We start from the raw sequence: 10271 nt of genomic DNA, 5'->3' as shown, positions 1-10271 counted from the left end.
TCCTTTCCAACAAATGAAGTTGGGGCTCTAACATCTTTCAAAGAAAGTATAGATGAAGACCCATTTCTGGTCTTCTCAAGCTGGAATAGCCCGGAAGTAGATCCTTGTGACTGGTTTGACATTTCCTGCCTTATAGCTAAGGACCATGTTATAAAACTAAATATTTCTGGGTCATCTTTAAGGGGGTTCATTGCACCACAATTGGGTCAACTCTCTTTGTCTCTCTCTATTGTTTGATTTCTTTTTCTCATTTTAGGCATTTATTTTACAAAAAAATATTTCTTATTTCTAACAACCCTCTTTGAATCTAAGTTTTCCATATGAGTCTCTTTTAACTTGAGTTCTCTCCATTTTCTCTGGCTCATCCTAGTGATTTGCTCGTGCATAGTGGTACAATCATGAGGGTTTAACCTTGTTTTTTATAACAGAATTGAAATAAGAAATATGTTGCAGGAGGCAAAGAAATAAAATTGAATCTTGGAGAGAAAAACTCAAATCTCCAATTTGCTTTTTTTTTTTTTTATATCTTAATCATGTACATCATAAACCTCATATATATACACGCAGAATCTCAACTAACTAAACAATTAACTGCTAAAATAACAAGAAACAAAACACAGAAAATAGAAAACTAACTAACTTAACAATAGGAAACCGTTGACAATTACAAGAAAATCATCGACGGTTTGAGACAAAAAGCAAATAGTCGATAAATTCTCAACTATTTGTGCAACAGTTTGAGGCAGAGAGCAATCAATTGATAAATCAGCTACAACCGTCAATGGTTTGTCTCCTAAATCCAGGCATAAATTTAATACTCCCCCTCAAGATGGAGCATCGTAAATATTTATAACACCCATCTGGGAAAGAATATTAGAGAAAAGGTTGAAACCAAGGGGTGTCGTCAAAATATCAACTAATTGACCAGCGGAAGGAACATGTAGTGCTTTCATAGTGCTAGCCAATTTTTTTTCTCCAACAATATGACAATCAATGTCAATATGTTTTGTACGTTCATGAAACACTAGGTTGGCAGCTATATGCAAGGCAGCCTCATTGTCATAAAAAAGCGCAGCTGGTTTATAATGGATGACAAGTAAATCGTTCAACAAATATTGTAGCCAAGTAACTTCACATGTAATAGATGCCACAACGCGATATTTTGCCTCTACTGTAAATCTAGACAATGTGTTTTGCTTCTTGGATTTCTAGGAAGTGAGGGATTGTCCAAGAAACACACAAAAACCAATTATAGATTTTCTAGTGACACAACATGCATTCCAATCCGCATCACAAAATGCTTTCACTTTTAAATCATTTACTAATGGAAAGAACAATCCTTGACTAGGATTGCTTTTAATGTATCTAAAAACATGATGAGCAGTAGCCAAATGAACTTCAGTGGGATTTGCAACATACTGGCTTAATATTTGAACAGAAAATGACAAGTCAGGCCTTGTAATGGTCAAATAGAGAAGTCTACCCACTACTCTCTTGTAAAAAAGCGGATATGTGAGATGTTTTCCTTCTATTTTTTATAATCTTAAGTTCTAGTCAATAGGAAATAAAGCTGGTTTACATGCCAAATATCCCAAATCAGACAATATCTCAAGGGCATACTTCCTTTGTTAAATTGCATTGCCTTTTATGAAACGAGCAATCTCAAGACCAAGAAAAATATTTGAAAGGTCTGAGATTTTTGAGCTTGAACTGAGAATGAAGGTACTTCTTTAAATTTGTGACAACATCATCGTCATTACTAGTAATGATGATATCATCTACATATGCCAACAATGCAATGAACAAATTATTTTCCTACCAAGTGAACAGCATGTGATCAGCTAAAGATTGAACAAAACCATGAGCTAACAAGACAGATGAAAATTTAGAGAACCATTGTCTGGATGCTTGCTTAAGAGCATATAAAGTTTTATGTAATCTCCACACAATATGAGTGTTAGGAGAAATAGAAAAATAGTAGAAACTCCCTCTGAGCATATGATCCCTTCAAATTGTAATGAAAACTAGGAGGTAAAGATATACACACCTTTTCTTCTAAGTCTCCATGTAGAAATGCATTATTTATGTCACGCCCCAAACCCGAAAATGGGCCCCAGGGTGTGGGTTAGTAACCTAACTTGTCCCTATATCATACAATCGTCCATGATACCATACAATCCAAGGGTCTGACCCCGTAGGGTTCATGTATACCATATCTACAATCGCATATACCATATACGCAGCAGAATATTTCAACCTAATACATTTATAAAACCATACTAGAGTCCATATAAGACAGGATCCAATTCCCAAAATACATAACATACCACGGGTGTCTACATAACCCAATATGACAACCCGGCCAAAGAACAGTACTTACACAAGTACTCCTACAAGGCTAACCAACAATCACACTCCTGAAATGCTAGGACGCTAGTGTCAGCTACTCGAAGGACTTGAAAAAAATTTGTACAATAGGGGTGAGACACCTCTCAGTAAGGGAGAACAGGTTATATCAGTGTGTGGCGCATGAGTGTTATTTCAACAGTAAAATATAAACATTTCCCAATTCAAGTATTTTTGCAAAACATTTCCAGTATACATCTCACAAAACATCTCAGTCTAGTGTCGTCACATTTTTAAGCCTAAGCCAGCCACATGACATGACTCCCCCGATAATCTGGCGTAGCCTAAGCCCCACAGCGTTCAACCGGTGCAAACATGGTACAAACTCATACCCTTCGGTGACCAACCCTAATCATAGGTAGTATTGCACACCCTCAGCCTCAAGTCGGATATCGCTGCCTACGACATTATTCCGGCACACCTCATATCTTAACCTTTAGTTGTTAATTGGCACACTTCGATTGTCCTAGGCCTTCGGTTTTATCCCGAATCGGCATTTCCACAAAACTTGGAACAATTTGGAACTCATGTTCCTATATCTCATTTCAAATACTCACGGCCTACGGTAGTTAACCGGCACATTTTTTCCCAATCATATCATTCACAGCCTACGTTAGTTAATCAACACGCTTTTCCACAAATATACCATTCAAAATATATAAGCTTATTCCACACTTATTTGGGTACACAAACAATCTCATGTCAAGTATTCCAAAAATACAATTTAAAATAATCAAATGTACGGTCATCTCTATACTACATTTTAACCAAATATATAATTTTCCAACAGCAACGGAGATGATACCCAAAACCCCCCAATTTTCCCAAAAACTGTAAACCCGAAAATCCCGTAATTTCACCTGATAGATTTTCCCAAATAAGCAGCCAAAACATCTATAATATCGCAAACCACAATTTTACCAATTCAGATTACAAAAATAACTAATATAACAGAAACCCCTTACCTTTCCCCGAAAACCAAAATACAAACTATATGACTCCTAAACAATGAACCAAGTTCCCAAAACCTAAAAATTGAAGAACACAACTTCAATATAATCCTACGTACTATAAATCTACCAAACCAAAAATTAAATCGAACCCTTACCTCGATTTTTGGAGAAAAACCCAAAAATCCTTGAAACGAAATTCCAATCTATTATAAATGTGGAGATTCTCCTCCTGATCCACGTGGTAATGTCGGATCGTTGATTCGGGTAATAGGCGGCCCAAAAACCTAGAGAGAGAGAGAGAGAGAGGTTTGAATTCTAGAGAGAGAGAGAGAGAGAGAGGATTTTTATATTTCTTAACAATGAAGCAACCAAAAATTCAATTTATAGACCTTTGACCCGGTCAGACTCGTCGATGAAGTGGAGAGCTCGTCGACAAGCAGAAGATGGGAGTTCATCAACGACGGGGTTGCCTCATCGATGAGCCTGAGATTTTAGAATTCCCAAAATCTCTCATCATCCTCTCATTGATGAACCTTTGAATTTCATCGCCGAACTGGAGAAGGGACTTAGTCGACGAGAAAAGGAGCCTCGTCAACCAGCCCTGCTGATTTTTCCTTTTTAAATTCCTTCCCCCTTATTTATTTATTTAATTCAAAATTCTAGGGTTAGGTTCTTACAACCTCCCCTCTTTACAAAAAATTCATCCTCGAAATTTGCAATCCCTCACAAGCTAACTCGTTATAAACTCAAACGCACACCCAACTCTAGGAAAATCTGGCGGCCACCCACATAGCAACCCCATCCCAAATTTATTACATACCCTCACTTATGATGGAAGAATACCGTGGTTATATACACAGGGTCCCGAGAGTTCATATATATCACAAAACCCTCATAGAGACTAACCACCCATTAACAATCTAAACCACAAAACATCAAATACTTATATAAACCGATCCTGTATACATTACTTCTTAGAACAAATGTGGATATTTTTGGCATATTTCCATCTCTAATTCCCAAAAAGCTTCCTCAACCGCGTGATTCCGCCACAACACTTTCACTAACAGTATCTCCTTGGTACGCAACTTTTGAACTTTCTGGTCCAGAATCTGAACAGGTATCTCCTCATGCATCAAAGCATCCCCAATCCCTAAGGATTCGTAACTAATCACATGTGACAAATTCTACACGTACCTTCTCAACATGGATATATGGAATACATTGTGGATCAAAGAGAGTGTTGGGGGTAGCGCAATTATGTAGGCTACTAGACTCACTCGTTCAAGTATCTCGAATGGCCCAATATACCTCGAGCTCAGCTTGCCCTTCTTTCCGAATCTCATCACCCTTTTCATTGGACCAATTCTCAGAAATATTTTACCCCTTACCTTGAATTCCATCTCTCGTAGGCGAACATCCGCATAACTCTTTTTGTCGACTCTGAGCTGATTTAATTCTATCCCTAATCAATCTGACATTCTCAGAAGCCTACTGTATAAGTTCAGGACATAATATCTGTCGTTCATCGACCTCATCCCAGTACGGAGGAGACCGGCACCTCCGACCATACAATGCCTCGAACAATGCCATCCCAATATTAGCTTGGAAGTTACTGTTATAGGCAAATTCAACTAACGGTAAAAATTGAATCCAATTATCGCCAAAACCTAACACGCAAGCCCGTAACATATCCTCTAAGATCTGTATCGCCCTTTTTAATTGTCTGTCAATCTGGGGGTGGAACACTATACTGAAAGTAAGCTTCGTCCCCAGTGCCTCCTACAAGCTCTTCTAGAATCAAGAAGCGAATCTCAGGTCTCAATTTGAAACAATGGACACCGGCACCCTGTGCAGTCTAACTATCTCTTGCACGTATAAATCTGCTAGCCTACTCAATTAGTAGCTAACATTCATTGGTACAAAGTGATCAAATTTAGTCAACCTGTCCACGATTACCCAGATTGCATTCTGCCCATGTAGTGCTGGTGGTAACGTAGTGACAAAGACCATAGAGATGTACTCCCATTTCCACTTTGGAATGCTATGTACTCCCATTTCCACTCTGGAATGCTCAATGGCTGCAACGGCCCTGCTGATCTCTGATGTTCAGCCTTTACCTACTGACACGTTAGACATTGCTCCACAAATCGAGCAATCTCTCTTTTCATGCCACTCCACCAAAAAGATTCGCGCAAATCCTGATACATCTTTGAGCTACTCGGATGTACCGTATATAAGGAATGATGCACCTCCTCCAGAATCGTCCTCCTTATCCCCTCGTCATTTGGAACACACAATCTATTTCCAAACCTCAATATACCTCCCTCGAAGATGTTGAAATCTGCAACCAACCCCTGCTGCACCTTCTCTACTACCTCGACTAACTTCGCATCATTAGCCTGCATGACTTTAATCCTCTCTAATAATCTTGGCTGGATAACCAAGCTAGCAATGAAAGTCTGATGATTACCATCCACCAACTCTATGCCAAGGCTTTCAAGATCCTATCTGATATGATGCTAAGCTATCACTATCGACACTGTTGCATGCTCTGACTTCTGACTTAACACATCAGCTGCCACATTAGCTTTCCCTAGATGATAGCTAATGGTGCAATCGTAGTCTTTGATCAGTTCCAACCACCTTCTCTGCCTTATGTTCAACTCCTTCTGTGTGAAAAAAGTATTTGAGGCTCTTGTGGTCCGTGAAGATCTCACACTATTCATCACATAAGTAGTGTCTCTAGATCTTCAATGCATATACCACTGCCGCCAACTTCATATCATGCATGGGGTAATTCTTCTCGTACTCCTTGAGTTGCCGAGAAGCATAAGCAATTACTTTCCCTTCAACACACATCCTAAACCTTTCAGCAATGCATCGCTATAAATCACAAAACCACTGTCCCCGGATGGGATGGTTAAAACTATAGCAGTGACTAGTCAGTGTTTTAACTCTTGGAAACTCTACTCGCACTAGTCAGTCCAATCAAATATCATATCGTCAACCATGTCAGAGGGCCAGATAACTTAGAGAATCCCTCCACGAATCGCTAGTAATACCCAGCCAGTCCTAGGAAACTCTAACATCCTACACGCTCTTCAGTTTCTCCCAGTCAACCACTGCTTCTATCTTACTTGGATCAACTAAGATACCACCTCCTGACACAACATGGCCAAGAAATGCGACCCGCTTTAACCATAACTCACATTTCTTCAACTTGGCATGCAACTTCTTTTCCCATAGTACCTGAAGTACCAACCTCAAATGGTTTTTGTGCTCTTCCGAACTCTTAGAATATACAAGAATATTATCCATGAATACCACTACGAACTGGTCTAGGTATTCATGGAAAACCATGTTCATTAGGCCCATAAATACCACCAGAGTGTTAGTTAACCCAAACGGCATGACCAAAAACTCGTAGTGACCGTATCTGGTTCGGAAAGTAGTCTTCGCAACATCCTCAGTCTTAACTTTCACCTAGTGATACCCTGACCGTAGATCGATCTTCAAAAAGACTTGTGTTCCCTGCAGCTAGTCAAACAGATCATTTATACAAGACAACAAGTATCGGTTTCTCACTATTACCTTGTTGATCTCGCGGTAATCAATGCACATTTGCATTGACCCATCCTTCTTCTTCATAAACAACACGGGAGCTCCCTAAGGTGAAACACTAGGTTGGATAAAGCCCTTATGCAGTAGTTACTGCAACTTCTCCTTCAACTCTCTAAGTTCAACTAGAGCCATCTGGTATGGAGCTTTAGAGATTAGTGCCTACCCGGCAGCAATTCAATAGCGAACTCCACCTCACGATCAGGAGGTAATGTAACGCCCCAGCCTGGGTCTGCGTATCAGCTCTGGCCCCAATATTTGTCTCTCCCCAATCTCATCCCTGTATAACGGGGATCACCACCTCCTGCCATACAATGTCTCATACCGTGCCATTCCAATGTTGGCCTGGTAGCTGTTGTTATATGCAAACTTGACCAGTGGAAAATACTACATTAACGGCCTCCAAAGTCCAGCACACATGCTCGCAGCATATCTTCCAGAATTTGTATTGTCCTCTCCATCTGCCCATCTATCTGAGGATGAAAAGTTGTGCTGAACGACAACTGAGAATCCATGGCCCCTTGTAGACTCTTCCAAAAATGAGATGTGAACCGTGGGTCTTTGTCTGAAACTATGGACACTGGGACGCCATGGAGCCTAACTATCTCCTGAATATATAACTCAGCCAATATGTCCATGGAGTAGCTAACTCTAATTGGCAAAAAGTGGGCAGTCTTTGTCAGTCGATCCACCACTACCCAGATAGCATCTTGTCCATGAAACGCCAACGGTAATCTTGTGACAAAATCCATCGCTATATGTTTCCACTTCCACTCAGGAATGTGGAGTGGCTGCAATGATCCCGCCGGTCTCTGATGCTCAACTTTCACTTACTAGCACGTCAAACACTGATCCACAAACTGGGCTATCTCCCTCTTCATGTTGCTCCACTAGAAGGACTCTTGAAGATCCATATACATTTTAGTGCTACCTAGATGTACAGTATATAGGGACCAATGTGCTTCCTCTAGAATAACCTTCTTAATCTCAGGGTCAGTAGGAACGCATAACCTGGTGTGGAACCTCAAGGCTCCATCATCTGAGAAGCCGAACTCTATTTCTTGACCATCTTGTACCTTCCCCATAAACTCTACTAGTTCTGCATCATTCCTTTGAGCTACTTTAATTCTCTCCTGTAGAGTTGGTTACAAAACCAAGTTAGCAATAAACGCCTGGTGATTGCCCTCTACCAACTCCACATCGAGCCTCTCTAGATCCATCTGGATTGGATGTTGAATCTCTACTATAAATAGATGAATCCACTAATTTTCAGCTCAAAGCATCAACGACCACATTAGCCTTTCCTGGGTGGTAGCTGATAATGCAATCGTAATCCTTAATTAGCTCCAACCATCTCCTCTGCCTCATATTTAATTCCTTCTGCGTAAAGAAATACTTTAAGCTCTTATGGTCAGTAAATATCTCACACTTACCCCCATATAGATAGCGTCTCCAAATCTTCAGCGCGTAAACAACCACCGCCAATTCTAGATCAAGGGTAGGGTAGTTCTTCTCATATTCTTTCAACTATCATGAGGCATAGACTATCACCCTTCCTCGCTACATCAACATGCATATGAGCCCTTTATGGGATGCATCACTGTAAATTATGAACTCCTCTTCTTCTAAAAGAATCATCAACACAGGTGTAGTAATGAGTCGCTGTTTTAATTCCTGTAAGCTTTGTTCACATTCATTAGCCCACTCAAACTTCACTCCTTTCCTGGTCAATCTAGTCAATGGGCCTGATAGTCTAGAGAAGCCCTCAACAAACCTGCAGTAGTACCCAGCCAATCCTAAGAAACTCCTGATCTCGTGCACATTCTTTGGTCATACCCAATATACTACTGCTTCAATCTTACTCGGATCAACAAAAATACCAACCTTAGATATAATGTGTCCAAGGAAGGTAACTTGTTCCATCCAGAACTCACACTTATTGAGCTTCACATATAGCTTCTTCTCTCACAACACTTGAAGCACTATATTTAGATGCTCCTCATGCTCCTCTGGGCTCTTTGAATACACCAGTATATCATCAATAAATACTACCACAAACTGGTCTAAATACTGGTGAAAGACCCTGTTCATCAAATCCATAAACACTGCAAGAGCATTTGTCAACCCAAACGACATAACCAGAAATTTATAGTGTCCATACCGTGTTCTAAATGCCATCTTCGAAACATCTTCCGCCTTGACTTTCACCTGATGGTACCCAGAGCGTAACTCTATCTTCGAAAAGATCCGTGTCCCCTTTAATTGGTCAAACAAATCATCGATACGCCGGAGCGGGTATTTATTCTTGATAGTTACTTTGTTTATTTCCCTGTAGTCAATGCACAACCTCATCAACCCATCCTTCTTCCTCACAAATAAAATCAATGCTCCCTAGGGCGACACACTGGGCCTAATATACCCCTTATCTAGTAGTTCCTACAACTGTTCTTTCAATTCTTTCAGCTCTATCGGTGTCATTCTATACGGTGCCTTTGAAAAACGACGTTGTCCCTGGAACCAGATCAATAACAAACTCCACCTCACGATCAGGAGGTAGTCTCAGCAAATCCTCGGGGAATACATCAAGAAAATTTCTCACCACTGGGATCTCCTCCACCCTTAACTCCCCTTTTAATACTACCTTCATACAGGCTAAATATCCCTAACAACCTTCTAATAGCAATCTATGCGCCTGAATAGAAAATAGTAACTGAGGTGGGGTGCGCACACGTGATCCCACGAATTTGTACTCCTGTCCCTCTAGAGGTCTGAACACTACCTCTCTCTGATGGCAATCAATGCTAGCATAGCGGGGAGCTAGTCAGTCCATTCCCACGATTACCTCAAACTCATGCATATCTAAAACCACCAGATTAGCTAACAAGGACCTCCCCTGAATACCCATTGGACAGTCTCTGAGTACCTTTCTACATATCCTTACAGCCCCAGTCAGGGTAGCAACAAACAAACTAATATCCAAATACTAAGGTTCAAATCCACACAACTTCATATATTTTCGTGCGACAAAAGAATGAGTCTCCCCAAAATCAAACAAAACAGTAGCTTTAAATGACAATATTGAAACAATACCTTTCACCACATCTCCTACCGCCTTAGCATTTCCGGGCGTTAGTGCATAAACTCGCGCTAGAACAGTATTCCTCTGTTGTCCACCTGGAGGTGCCTGATAGCCTCCTCTATATAGTCGAGGACCAGCCGCTATCACTGGCGATGCTTGATAGTTCCTCGTGACATGCCCAGGCTGGTGGCACTGATAGCAGACAACCTCCC

The sequence above is a fragment of the Malania oleifera genome, chromosome 9 (genome assembly GCF_029873635.1).
Source record: "Malania oleifera isolate guangnan ecotype guangnan chromosome 9, ASM2987363v1, whole genome shotgun sequence".
NCBI classification, from domain to species: Eukaryota; Viridiplantae; Streptophyta; class Magnoliopsida; order Santalales; family Ximeniaceae; genus Malania; species Malania oleifera.
This window is presented reverse-complemented; position numbering follows the sequence as displayed.